The following is an 11046-nucleotide window of genomic DNA, read 5'->3' on the forward strand; positions in this document are numbered from 1 at the left end:
CACTCTCTACCACTTGTCAGTGTAGTACCCTGGCCAGGCTAAGTTGTGCCCACACCCCAGTTAACCATTACCTAACAAGTTCTACCTCTTGCAGAGAAAAATGTTACACTGCAAAATGCTGAACAAACTGGTTTGCAGGGCTGACCCCAGGGTACTTCTGAGGATGCTCCTGTAGAACATCATTTTAGATGAATTCCTGGCTATGGATCTTGGTGATGTCACCTCCCAGGCTTTTGCTGATGACTTAATTTTGACGAACGCTGCAAACAACAGGGCCCAGCTTGAAACCATGGAAAACCAGCCATTGAGGATCCTACAAGACAGCACAAAAACACTTCTTAAAAATCTCATAAACCAAGACATCCTCCATCTTACTTAAGGGAACCCTAAACCTACAAAGACCACCACAGATAAAAGTTGATAATATATCTATCAAACTGATAAACCAGCTAAAATATCTTGGCATCATCTTGAACCCTAATCTATCATTTCAACACCATTTTATACCCATAACAAAGAATTATAAGATTTATTCTGCACTGGCTGCCAGAATCAAAAGATGGGATTGGGGCCTCAATAAGTGCACCCTGTCACTATTATAAGACTTCATTCCTACCCTCAATAACTTGCGCTTCTGTTTGGTTCCATAAAGCTGCAACAGCAGAAAACCGAAAAACATTGGACACAATCTAACGGTCGATTCTAGGCACAATCAACCATGCCTGCCGTACAACAATTACACACCCCCTCTAGGTCCTTGCTGAAGACCTCCCTATGGACCTTGAGATAATCCGCTGCGGTATGGCTTATTACACTGCCCTGCACCTTTTTGAATTTCACCATAAACCGAACAATAAATCAGAAGGCAGAGAAAACGACTCCAAAGGCATCTACAAGCAGGCTTGGCAAGATCGATGGAATGCATCAGCAAAAGGTGAAATCACAAAAAAAGTTCTTACCTACCCAGTATTGACAGGGTGTATTCAAATCCCCTAACTTGGTTCCATCCCGGACTATTCACAATTTACTTCCTGACCAGCCACGTCATTCAATGCAAAATTAACCAACTTTGGGATCGTTGAGGACCCATGGGGGGGGGATGAGACCTGGAATCGCATTGTTTGACTGTACCCATTATGAGGACCTTTGCTGCCGGTTAATGACAACAATCACTCACTTCCCACAGAATCTGGAATCATCTAGACTCAAGAAGAGTACAGCGCTTTTACTAAGTACGCACAGGAACGTTTTGCCATCCACAGAGACCACTAGCATGGACCTTACTGGTGAATGCCATGGAATTGACTATACGACTAAACTGATCGGAAAGGGACAAACTGACTTGACATAAATGACCAACAAAATAAATATATCTAATGAAGGGCAACTGAAAAATGACATCACCCCACTTTACAACCCTGGACTTGAAACTGTTAGCTCACGGAACTTTTAAATGCACGCCATGGAACTGACTATATGGCTATATTCTAAACTGACCAGAAATTGACAAACCATTTGAACGAACTGACAAAATACTGATGCTTCCGATGAGAGACACGGAATTGAAACCACCAACTTCAAAACCTTTTACTTAAAATTGCATCCTGAGAATAACAATGCCTACTGTATGGATCAATACGCTAAGAACCCACTGAGTATCGACATATACTACTACTAATTACTGACTTGAAACAAAGAGTGGGATCAAACTGTTCGCTGACGATCTGCTTTTGTTGACCAGGAGCGACCTTACAAGACCGGAAGTGTACTTCGATCGGCAGCCAGCACAATCACGGGCTCTCATCTGGTGAGTATGGGCTTGGCAAACCCAGTGTCCTGAGCTGAATATCATCATTCTTCTCTTTCTTGATTCCCTTCTACTACTTCTCTCTCTCAGGGATGTGCGGAATTTTTTTCTTTTTTTTTTTTTGGCTAGTGCAGCATAAATAAGCCTCAGGCTTCCTTACACCATGTGGCTAATAATAATAACGTGTCGAGGAAACAATGTATGCCCAAAATGTGGTTCCCAAGAACACGCGCAAAAAGATTGTACTGTAGCATCTCCAGTTTGCCGAAATTGCAAAGGGGATCATCCTGCATATTCGAAAAACTGCGATTTATGGAAGCTTGGAAAAACTACAGAAATACACTGTTCTGCCACTTTATTAGGTACACCTACCTAGTAGCATGTTGAGCCTCCTTAACCTTCAAAACAGCCTGAATTAGTCTAGTCAAGGATTTAAGATGCTGAAAACGTGCATGAACGGAGTACCATGCAGACATCGGTGTGTCACGCAGTTCCTGAGATTCGATGGAGGTGTAGGCCTGCAACGAACAGCCTTTTCCAGCTCATCCCAAAGATGTTCAATAGGATTTAGATCCGTGAACTGAGCGGGCCACTGCAGCAAAGAAAAGCCATTGTCACGTTCTTGGAACCATTCCATAGTGATTTGGGCGTTGTGCCACGGTACATTATCCTGCTGAAAGTAACCATCTGACTGAGGATAAACTGTCAACATGAATGGATGCCCTTGGTCAGCAACACTGTTTAGGTACGATGTGGCATTCAGACGTTAATCTGTGGGTATCAATGGACCCAACGTGTGCCAAGAAAACATTCCCACACCATAACACTGTCCCCACCACCTTGCATAGTAGTCGTCAGACATGACGGGTCCATGCATTCATGTTGTTTTCACCAAATTCTGAGCCTTCCATTAACATGATGCACCTGGAACTTCGGCTCGACAGACCAAGCAACTGTTTTCCAGTCCTCGTAGTCCAGTGCTGATGTTGCTGTGCCCACAGGAGGCGTGCTCTCTTGTTCTTCATTGATAACAAAGGTACGCGATGTGGCCGTTGGTTGTTATAGCTCATTCGCGACAAAGTGCAACTAGTTGTCTGTTGCGATATTTTATTCTGCGCCCCAAGGTTGTATTCTGACGTGATGTACGACATTGTGGCCTGTCTATTTGCTCGCACAATTCTAGCCCTCCTCCTCTGACCTATCCAGGAGCTCACATCTGGTGAGAATGGTCTTGGCACACCCAGGGTCCTGAGCTGGATATCATCATTCCCCCCCCCTCTCTCTCTCTCTCTCTCTCTCTCTCTCTCTCTCAGGGTAACTGAAACTGTGGTGCGTGAAACGTTCAGGAGAACTGCGTTTTAGAGATGCTTTGTCCAGCACGACTTGCACTTACTACCATGCGTCGTTCGGAGTCCGTTATATGACTCCTTGTCCCCATTCTTGCTACGGTTTGTACGCTTAGCTGATACTAGAAAAATTGTTCTGCTGCATTTATATCCACAACTGTGGTCATGTGACTTGCAACATTGTGGAACAAACCATTTGTTTACACAGCAGGGGTGTACCTAATAAAGTGGTAGCACACTGTTTAAAGTCGAACATACGGTGACTTATCAAGAAGCTAGACGACAAATAGTGAAAGATACTTCAGTACGTACATATGCTAATGTTATAAAGAAATGTCGGTCGGTTGCGACTCAATTCCATCTGACCAATCGCTTGCTCAATGGGTTAGAACTATGTTTTCAGTTCCTTAGGCGACTGTGAAGCAAAACAATAAAGATGAAACATGTAATACTGCCATTTCCATCCCCTCTACTAGTGGCATCGTCCCAAAATGAGACCAGGGTGGGAAAAGCTGAATCTTCTGCTAAGAACCAAACTAATAGAGAGAGAGAGAGAGAGATAATCTTTATTACCCTTCACGGCCATAAAGGCAGGGGCTTACAGTTTCCCAAACTTCTGGGAAAATTGAACAATTATTTACAAAAAGGTAATTTTACAAAGAAAACATATAATACAAAGGAGAGAACTCCTTACGAGAGTTAAATCTGATTGAGCTGGCTTAATATCGAGATAAGAGCACCAGCTCAATCAGACAGGAACAGATGCAAGGTATACATCAGTCATTGTTGATTAGTCCTACTCGTCATAATTTTTTTCCGGTAAGTCCGGTCAGCAGCGAATTTGTTGAGGTCGGCGTCCAGTGCCTGGGTTTTTTTGAGCATCTGCTGAGGAAGGAACCTGTCCGAGAGATGGAGTCGTGCTGAATGCGAGTAGAGCCCGGGATTGGCCCTAAGGGCAGCAGGGGGATCCTCCAGCCACAGGTATCCCAGAATGAAGGTGTTGCCATTATGCCTGTTATCATCTTGACTATTGCTAGGAGGTGTTGGTCGTCAACTAAGGTGGGAAGCCGTGGAATTCCGAGAGAGCTGGCAAGCTGTGTGATACGAATCAGAGCTGGAAGGTTGTGCTTCCTGTTTGCCCACTTTAGGAGCCAGAATTCTGTGGCAAAGAGTGGCTTCTTTATTGACGGTGCCGCTGACGCCGAAATGTCAGTAGGATAGAGTAAAGGTGGAAAGATAACTGTTCTTATGTACCTCACATTTATCTTTTTATCTGTGATATGAAGGAGATGTTGTTTTGCTCTCCACCTGAGTCTTGAAACACGTGTGAGGAGCATATCCATGTGGGCGTTGAATCGAAGTTTTGGGTCGAATACAACGCCCAGATCACGATGGCTGGACACAATTGGGATGAGGGTGTTGCCGACCGAAGGGTGGAGAGAAGAAGGAGTTTGCTTCAATGAATACACCATGAATTCGGACTTACGGCAGAAATGAACATAGAGGACTGCTTACAGGAAATTTTTTTTAACTCCACAAATTACATCCTTTATGAAAAAAAATATATATGCTTTGTACAGAGTGACTGGAATGCAGCAACAGCAGTGCATGGAGGTGTAGCGGTTTTAGTATTCGTTAATACTCCATCTAGGCAAATCCTCTTGCAAACTAATTTAGAAGTTGTTGCTGTCCGCATAGAACTTGGAATAATTTTATCACTTGTTTCTATTTATCTTCCCCCTAATCAAACATTTATACTCAGAAAATTTGATCTCGTTGCCCAGATACCACATCCTATTTGTTTGATGGGTGACTTTAACGGAAACATCACCCTTTTTTGGGTAAGTCTAAATATGGATAAAAGTGGGCAGCTGATAGAAACATTACTGGACACACACACACACACACACACACACAATCTAACTCTGCTGAACACAGGTGCACATACTCGTGCATTTTCCCACAGGAAATACTTCTGACATAGATCTATCTATCTATCTGCTCCATCGCTCGGTACCCAAGTATACATTGGGCAGTATTGGAAAATTCACATAATAGTGATCATCTCCCAATTAGTTGCAAATTTCAAATTATCTGTAACCATCCGAAAATTCGTAGAAGGTGGAAATTATTATTATTAGCTATATGGTGCAAGGAAACCTGAGGCTTATGCTGTACCAGTCAAGAAAATAAAAAAATAAAAATTCTCGAGTTACCTGAGAGAGAGAGGAATCAAGAAAGAGAAGAATGATATCCAGATCAGGACCCTGGGTGTGCCAAGCCCATACTCATCAGATGTGAGTCAAAGACAAACTGGATAACGTTTTCCTTAAGAACTTTAGATAAACACTACACACAGAAGCCACTGACCATATCACAAAACAAATACTAGCAGCAGCCGATAAAGCTATTCCTCGGTCGTCTACTCATCCACACAGGCGCAAAAACTGCTGGTGGAATGAAAAATGTAATAGAGCAAAAAAGGAAAAGAATAAAGCTTGGAATGTTTTCCGCAAGCATCCCATTAGTTCTTCATTTCTTATAAACTATAAGAAACTCAATGCTAAAGCAAGGGAAATAAGAAGAAAGGTCAAACAAGATTCATGGATACTGTTCGCGTCCACTATCACAAGAAAAAAACCGGTACTAGATTAATCTGGAGGAAAATCCAACATCTAAATGTAGACATGTATAGTATCTTCTGTACTATACATGTCTAGTAGCGGAGATGAACTTATGCTCCAGGAACATAAGTTCATCTCCGCCATGTTACTCTGTGATGATACAAAACTCTGTGAAATGGCCAGAAACGTGTAGTGTTATGTTTGTGTATATTATGTGTTGTTGTTTATTTGTCTCGGGCTTCTTTGCCACCGGGCAGGCGATCTCCTGGAAAGCGTGCCCGGTGCACGTCTACACTACGAGGAGGCGGGCCACAACCAGAGGGTGCCAGCAAAACCTGTACCCACATTTACCTGAACTTAGGGTACGAGCATAGAGAAAAATTAATAAATAAAATAAGATAAAAATGTATAGATAAGAGTAGAAAAAAAATTAATAAAATAAAATAAGATAAAAATTTATAGATAAGAGTAGAAAAGAAAATTTTAAAATTATATAAATTAAATAAAAATGAAATAAAACAGTATTAAAAAAGAAAAGAAAGAAGTAAAATAAAATAAAAATAAATTTTAAAAAATAAAAAAATTATAAATAAAAGTAAGAAAAACAGAATAAAAAGAAACAAAAAAAAATAAGTAATGATTGTAAATATAAAATAAAAAGATAAATGAAACAAGATAAATAAAAAAAATAATAAAAAATAAAAACCTGTTGCCCCAGACTTCCTTCTATTCTCTCTAGCCTTTATGGCTAAAGGAAATAGAAGAGGGAAAAGAAAAAAATTATACAAAAATAAATAAATAAATAAAATAAAAAATAAAATAATTTATGCTGGTCATTGCTTTTTTTGTGTTCATAGCCAGTGGAAAAAATTAAGGCATATTCCCGACGCGGATAATATGCCGTCGTCAGCTTTTGTTCTATTGATTGTTTGATATTTGATTGATATTTATTACTCCCAGCCAACCAGTGGCAACCCTGCTGTCAGTTACACATCATCTAGCAGTACTCTTATATACTTGTTGCGCAGGTCTTTTTCTCCGTTAGAGTACATGCCTGCTAGTGTTCCAAAAATTCTCAGTTATGGTGTGATGTGTCAGTTAGGAATTAAATGTTCTTTGCAAGAGTTACACTAATATTTACATCCGGAGAAACCTGGCTTTCATGTAATCGTCTAGCAGTTAATTAGGACAAATCCCGTGTTCTGAAAACTAACTCAGATGGACGTTGAGCCAGTCTGCAACATCAAAGATTGCGCTGTGATTTTCACCTTTGACTCCGTTCTATTTGATTGGAACCAAAAGCGCCGCCTTAACATAGTTCTTTATCAGTAATCCATTCAAGAAATCATGTGTCAACAGAGAGTAATCACGAGGCAAAGGTTGATAAACAAAACATGGTTTATTTCACGAGACAAATAAGATGTACACTTAGTAAACAAGTATAGTTGTCAGAATAGGGCATGTAACATTTGGCTTACTCCTCTTTACGTTAATATATAATTAGCCTCTTAATGTAAAATTTACCAGCTGAATAGTAGTGGTAGTGTTGTTCTTCGTGTAGTTTCGTGTGCTTGCTGTCTGTTGTGGGCAACTCCAAGTACATTCCGTCGAGGCAAAAACATCTCAGTGGTTCATATAAGACACTAATGACGTTTGTAGCAGTACAATTATAAAACGATTATAATGTTAAACTTATAATGGGGTGTGTATTCCTTAAGTTCAAAAATGTCGCTTATTCTCTATTCTTAACAAGATAAGTTATTATGAGGAGAGAAGTCTATGTAAGGGAAAATAGGATCGCCTTTTACACTATCTAGTTCAGTTGTTTAATGAGGCATGGAAAGTTGACTTACCAGATTCAATCTGCATATCTTCAGAAGTCGAAACTCTGGAGAGATCGTCAACCTGGGGCATTTCTGCTACTTTTGTCTTCGTGATTGGATCTGCTCTTCCTATTTGTCTGCGTTCTCGCCGAACAGGATTCTCTACTTTACTCCAGAGATGCAAACACCTTCTCACTTTTGCTCTCGTTCACAATTTCTCTGCCACTCTCAGACTTCGCTCCAACAAAACTAACTCAGAACTCCGAACTGCGAACTCCCCGTGTTTTTCCCCTAGATTCGTATATATCTCTCCCCCTCCTCTTTTGCCTACCCCTGCGTATTTGTTCTGGTTAATTTCAACGGTTCAACAACAACTTTGGGACTGTCGATTTTGGAGCTCTACTCACATAAAATATTGGATTTATGGAGGTGGTGCGGAGGAAACTTTATTTTGGTAGGGTTTGTGCCTTCAGACTGGACAAAGGCCTGATGCCCATCAGTTCGTTCACTTCCTCACACAAGACTTTCAAAAAACACAAACCTCCAGTGGACGTCTTATTCTGTTTACCCCAAAAGTGTCATTTGGAAGATGTACCCTCGCATCTCCACACAAGAGTCACGTTCCTTTGCTGTTTTTGTCAACAAATGCTCCCGGACGCCTGTCCACTCGGCTCGGACAAATGACCTCTGGCTGTTAGATAACAGGCGACCGGCGGAGGGCTGACGCACCACGGGGTGACTTTCACTGCACGTGCGGGGACCAGAAATATTTCCGCCTTCTCCCCGCGAGCAGGTGTTGCTCTAAATATACAGCATAGTGACAAAAGTATGGGGCGCTTGTTCTCTTCATGAACGTCCCGTCATAAGTGAAAATGGTTGCATTTTCATATACTTCCTCTCCTGTTTGCCCAAGTACAGGGAGCGAAAAAATCTGCCATGACCAAAAAAAGATTGATATGAACAAATTGAAAAATAATCATATTACATAAAAAATAAAAGATACACATAATTAATTTCAAACAAAGTCCAAATTTCATTGAAAAGATCTGCATCTGTTCACAGTCTATTGGAAAGCCAGCAGCGCTTGGAGCTGCCGAGAAGAGAAATACCAGCGCCAGGACCTGCCGAGAGCAGAAATTCCAGCACAAGAAGCTGGAGTTGCAGTGGATATAGCAGATTCAAGCCTCCACGATTTCACAGAACTTTAGGTAATTGAGCACAAGGAGCTGGAATTGCAGTGGATATAGTAGACTCAAGCCTCCACGATTTCACAGAATTCTAAGTAATTCGGCATACACCATACCGCATTACAAATCCATGGCTTCCAGATGCAGAAGAGTCTTCTGTCTAAGAAATATTGCAGTTGCAAAGGCTTGGAAAGCCAAGAAGTTCTCCTGTTTATCAACTAGAATTGTCTCTCAGCCTTCTGCCATAAGATTGAGATTACTAACCCGAGATACCAATTCAATTCCTAGATCGGAGTACTCCTCACAGTTGTACATAATATATTCCCATGATTTTCTTTCATCATAATGGCAACTAGATCTCTCATTAATTCCTAAATCATGCAACTTTGCATTAATCGAACCATGACCAGTTAATAAGATACATAGCTTGTAAATTAACCCCAGGGGCTCACATCTGGCGAGTATGGGCTTGGCACACCCAGGGTCTTTTGCTGGATATCATCATTCTTCTCTGTCTTGGTTATTCCCTTCTCTCTCTCTCTCTCTCTCTCTCTCTCTCTCTCTCTCTCTCTCTCTCTCTCTCTCTCTCTCTCTCTCTCACACTCATGGTAACAGAATTTTTTTTTGGCTGGTGCAGCATAAGCCTCAGGCCTCCTTGCACCATTTGGCTAATAATAATAAGTTTGGTGCAAACCATTTGAATTTTATTGAGGCTGCATTTCTTAAATATGGGAAAAAAATTTTGTGCAATCTGCCCTTTATCACAAACACTCCAACGCTCTTGCCCGACTTTTACCAGAGCATCCTAGATTCTTGTCCTTTCCTTCCTGGGATCTGCAAAAATGTCCACCTGTATATTCAGAAAAGAACGGGGAATGCCATGGCGAATGAAGTAAGCCAATGCATAATACAATAAATGCAGATTGACAGGCAATTTTCCAATCACAATCTGCAAAGCTGTGGTCAACACAGTTCTGCATGCCATGCACATTCTAAGGAGCATTACTCTTTGAATGAAACTGAGCTTTCTAGTAAATACTTTTCCACTTACACGTTCTAACGAAATTGGTGGAATGAAAAATACACATAATTAAATTTCAAACAAAGTCCAAATTTCATTGAAGAGATCTGCATCTGTTCACAGTCTATTGGAAAGCCAGCAGCGCTTGGAGCTGCCGAGAAGAGAAATACCAGCGCCAGGACCTGCCGAGAGCAGAAATTCACTATACGTTACCATGGGGATAAATACACATTCATATAACAAGTTCAGCGTCTTACCTTTTATTCCCCAGCCAACTCTAGTGATTCGAGTAATCATCCAATTTCCTCACATTTTCTGATAGATAAGTTACATGTGAGTTGAAAGTCAAAGATCCGTCAAACATAATGCCTAGATATTTTAATTGCCTTGCCGATTTTAGGCTCGACTCATTCATTCTAACAACCGGGGTTCTTCTACTCGAAAATTGCTCCTTAAAGACCATTGTCCTTGTTTTGGTTCCTGATACAGTCAGTTTATGTAACCTACACCAGTTATTAAGTTCAAACAAAACCTGCTGTGACCTGGTTTCTAGTTGCATCTGTGTATATCCTTCAATAAGCAACACAAGATCATCGGCATATGCCACCATCTCTGTATGCTCGATGTCCCTACGCAACTAGTCCTCCAAAACTAGGTTCCACATTAGTGGTCCAAAAACAGATCCTTGTGGGCATCCTCTGGTCACCTCTCGTACAACAGAATCAACCGACGACTTAACAGTCACTGTACACTGCATGAAGTAGTCCTTTACCACCCTAAATATCTTAGTTGAACAGCCTGCAAGTCCCAACATCATAAGAACGCTGCCCCATTGAATGAGGTCAAAAGCTCCCTCAAAGTCAATAAAGATTCCAAGGACATACTTACCGTTCGAGCCTAATATATTGTTTCGCAATGCCCGAAGCGCATCTTCTGTTCCACGACCTGGAGTAAAATCATATTGTCTGCCAGACCAACCTAAGTTTTTTTTCAGTATAGTCAGTAATCCGTCTCGCCAGCATCCTTTCAAACACCTTTCCTAATCCAGGGAAGAGGGAAATAGGTCGATAAGATCGTGGATCATTCTTTGGCCTAGATGGTCCCTTCAATATCAGTTTTAATAGCGCATCCTTCCATGGTGATGGAAAGGCCCCGTCACGCAGGCGGCTATTAAAAGCTTCAATAAGGATCCCTAGTATCAATCGATGAGCCCGTTTAATGACCTCTCCTTCAATGAG

This window comes from Mastigoproctus giganteus, chromosome 4 (genome assembly GCF_048544385.1).
Source record: "Mastigoproctus giganteus isolate SK-2022 chromosome 4, ASM4854438v1, whole genome shotgun sequence".
Taxonomy (NCBI): domain Eukaryota; kingdom Metazoa; phylum Arthropoda; class Arachnida; order Uropygi; family Thelyphonidae; genus Mastigoproctus; species Mastigoproctus giganteus.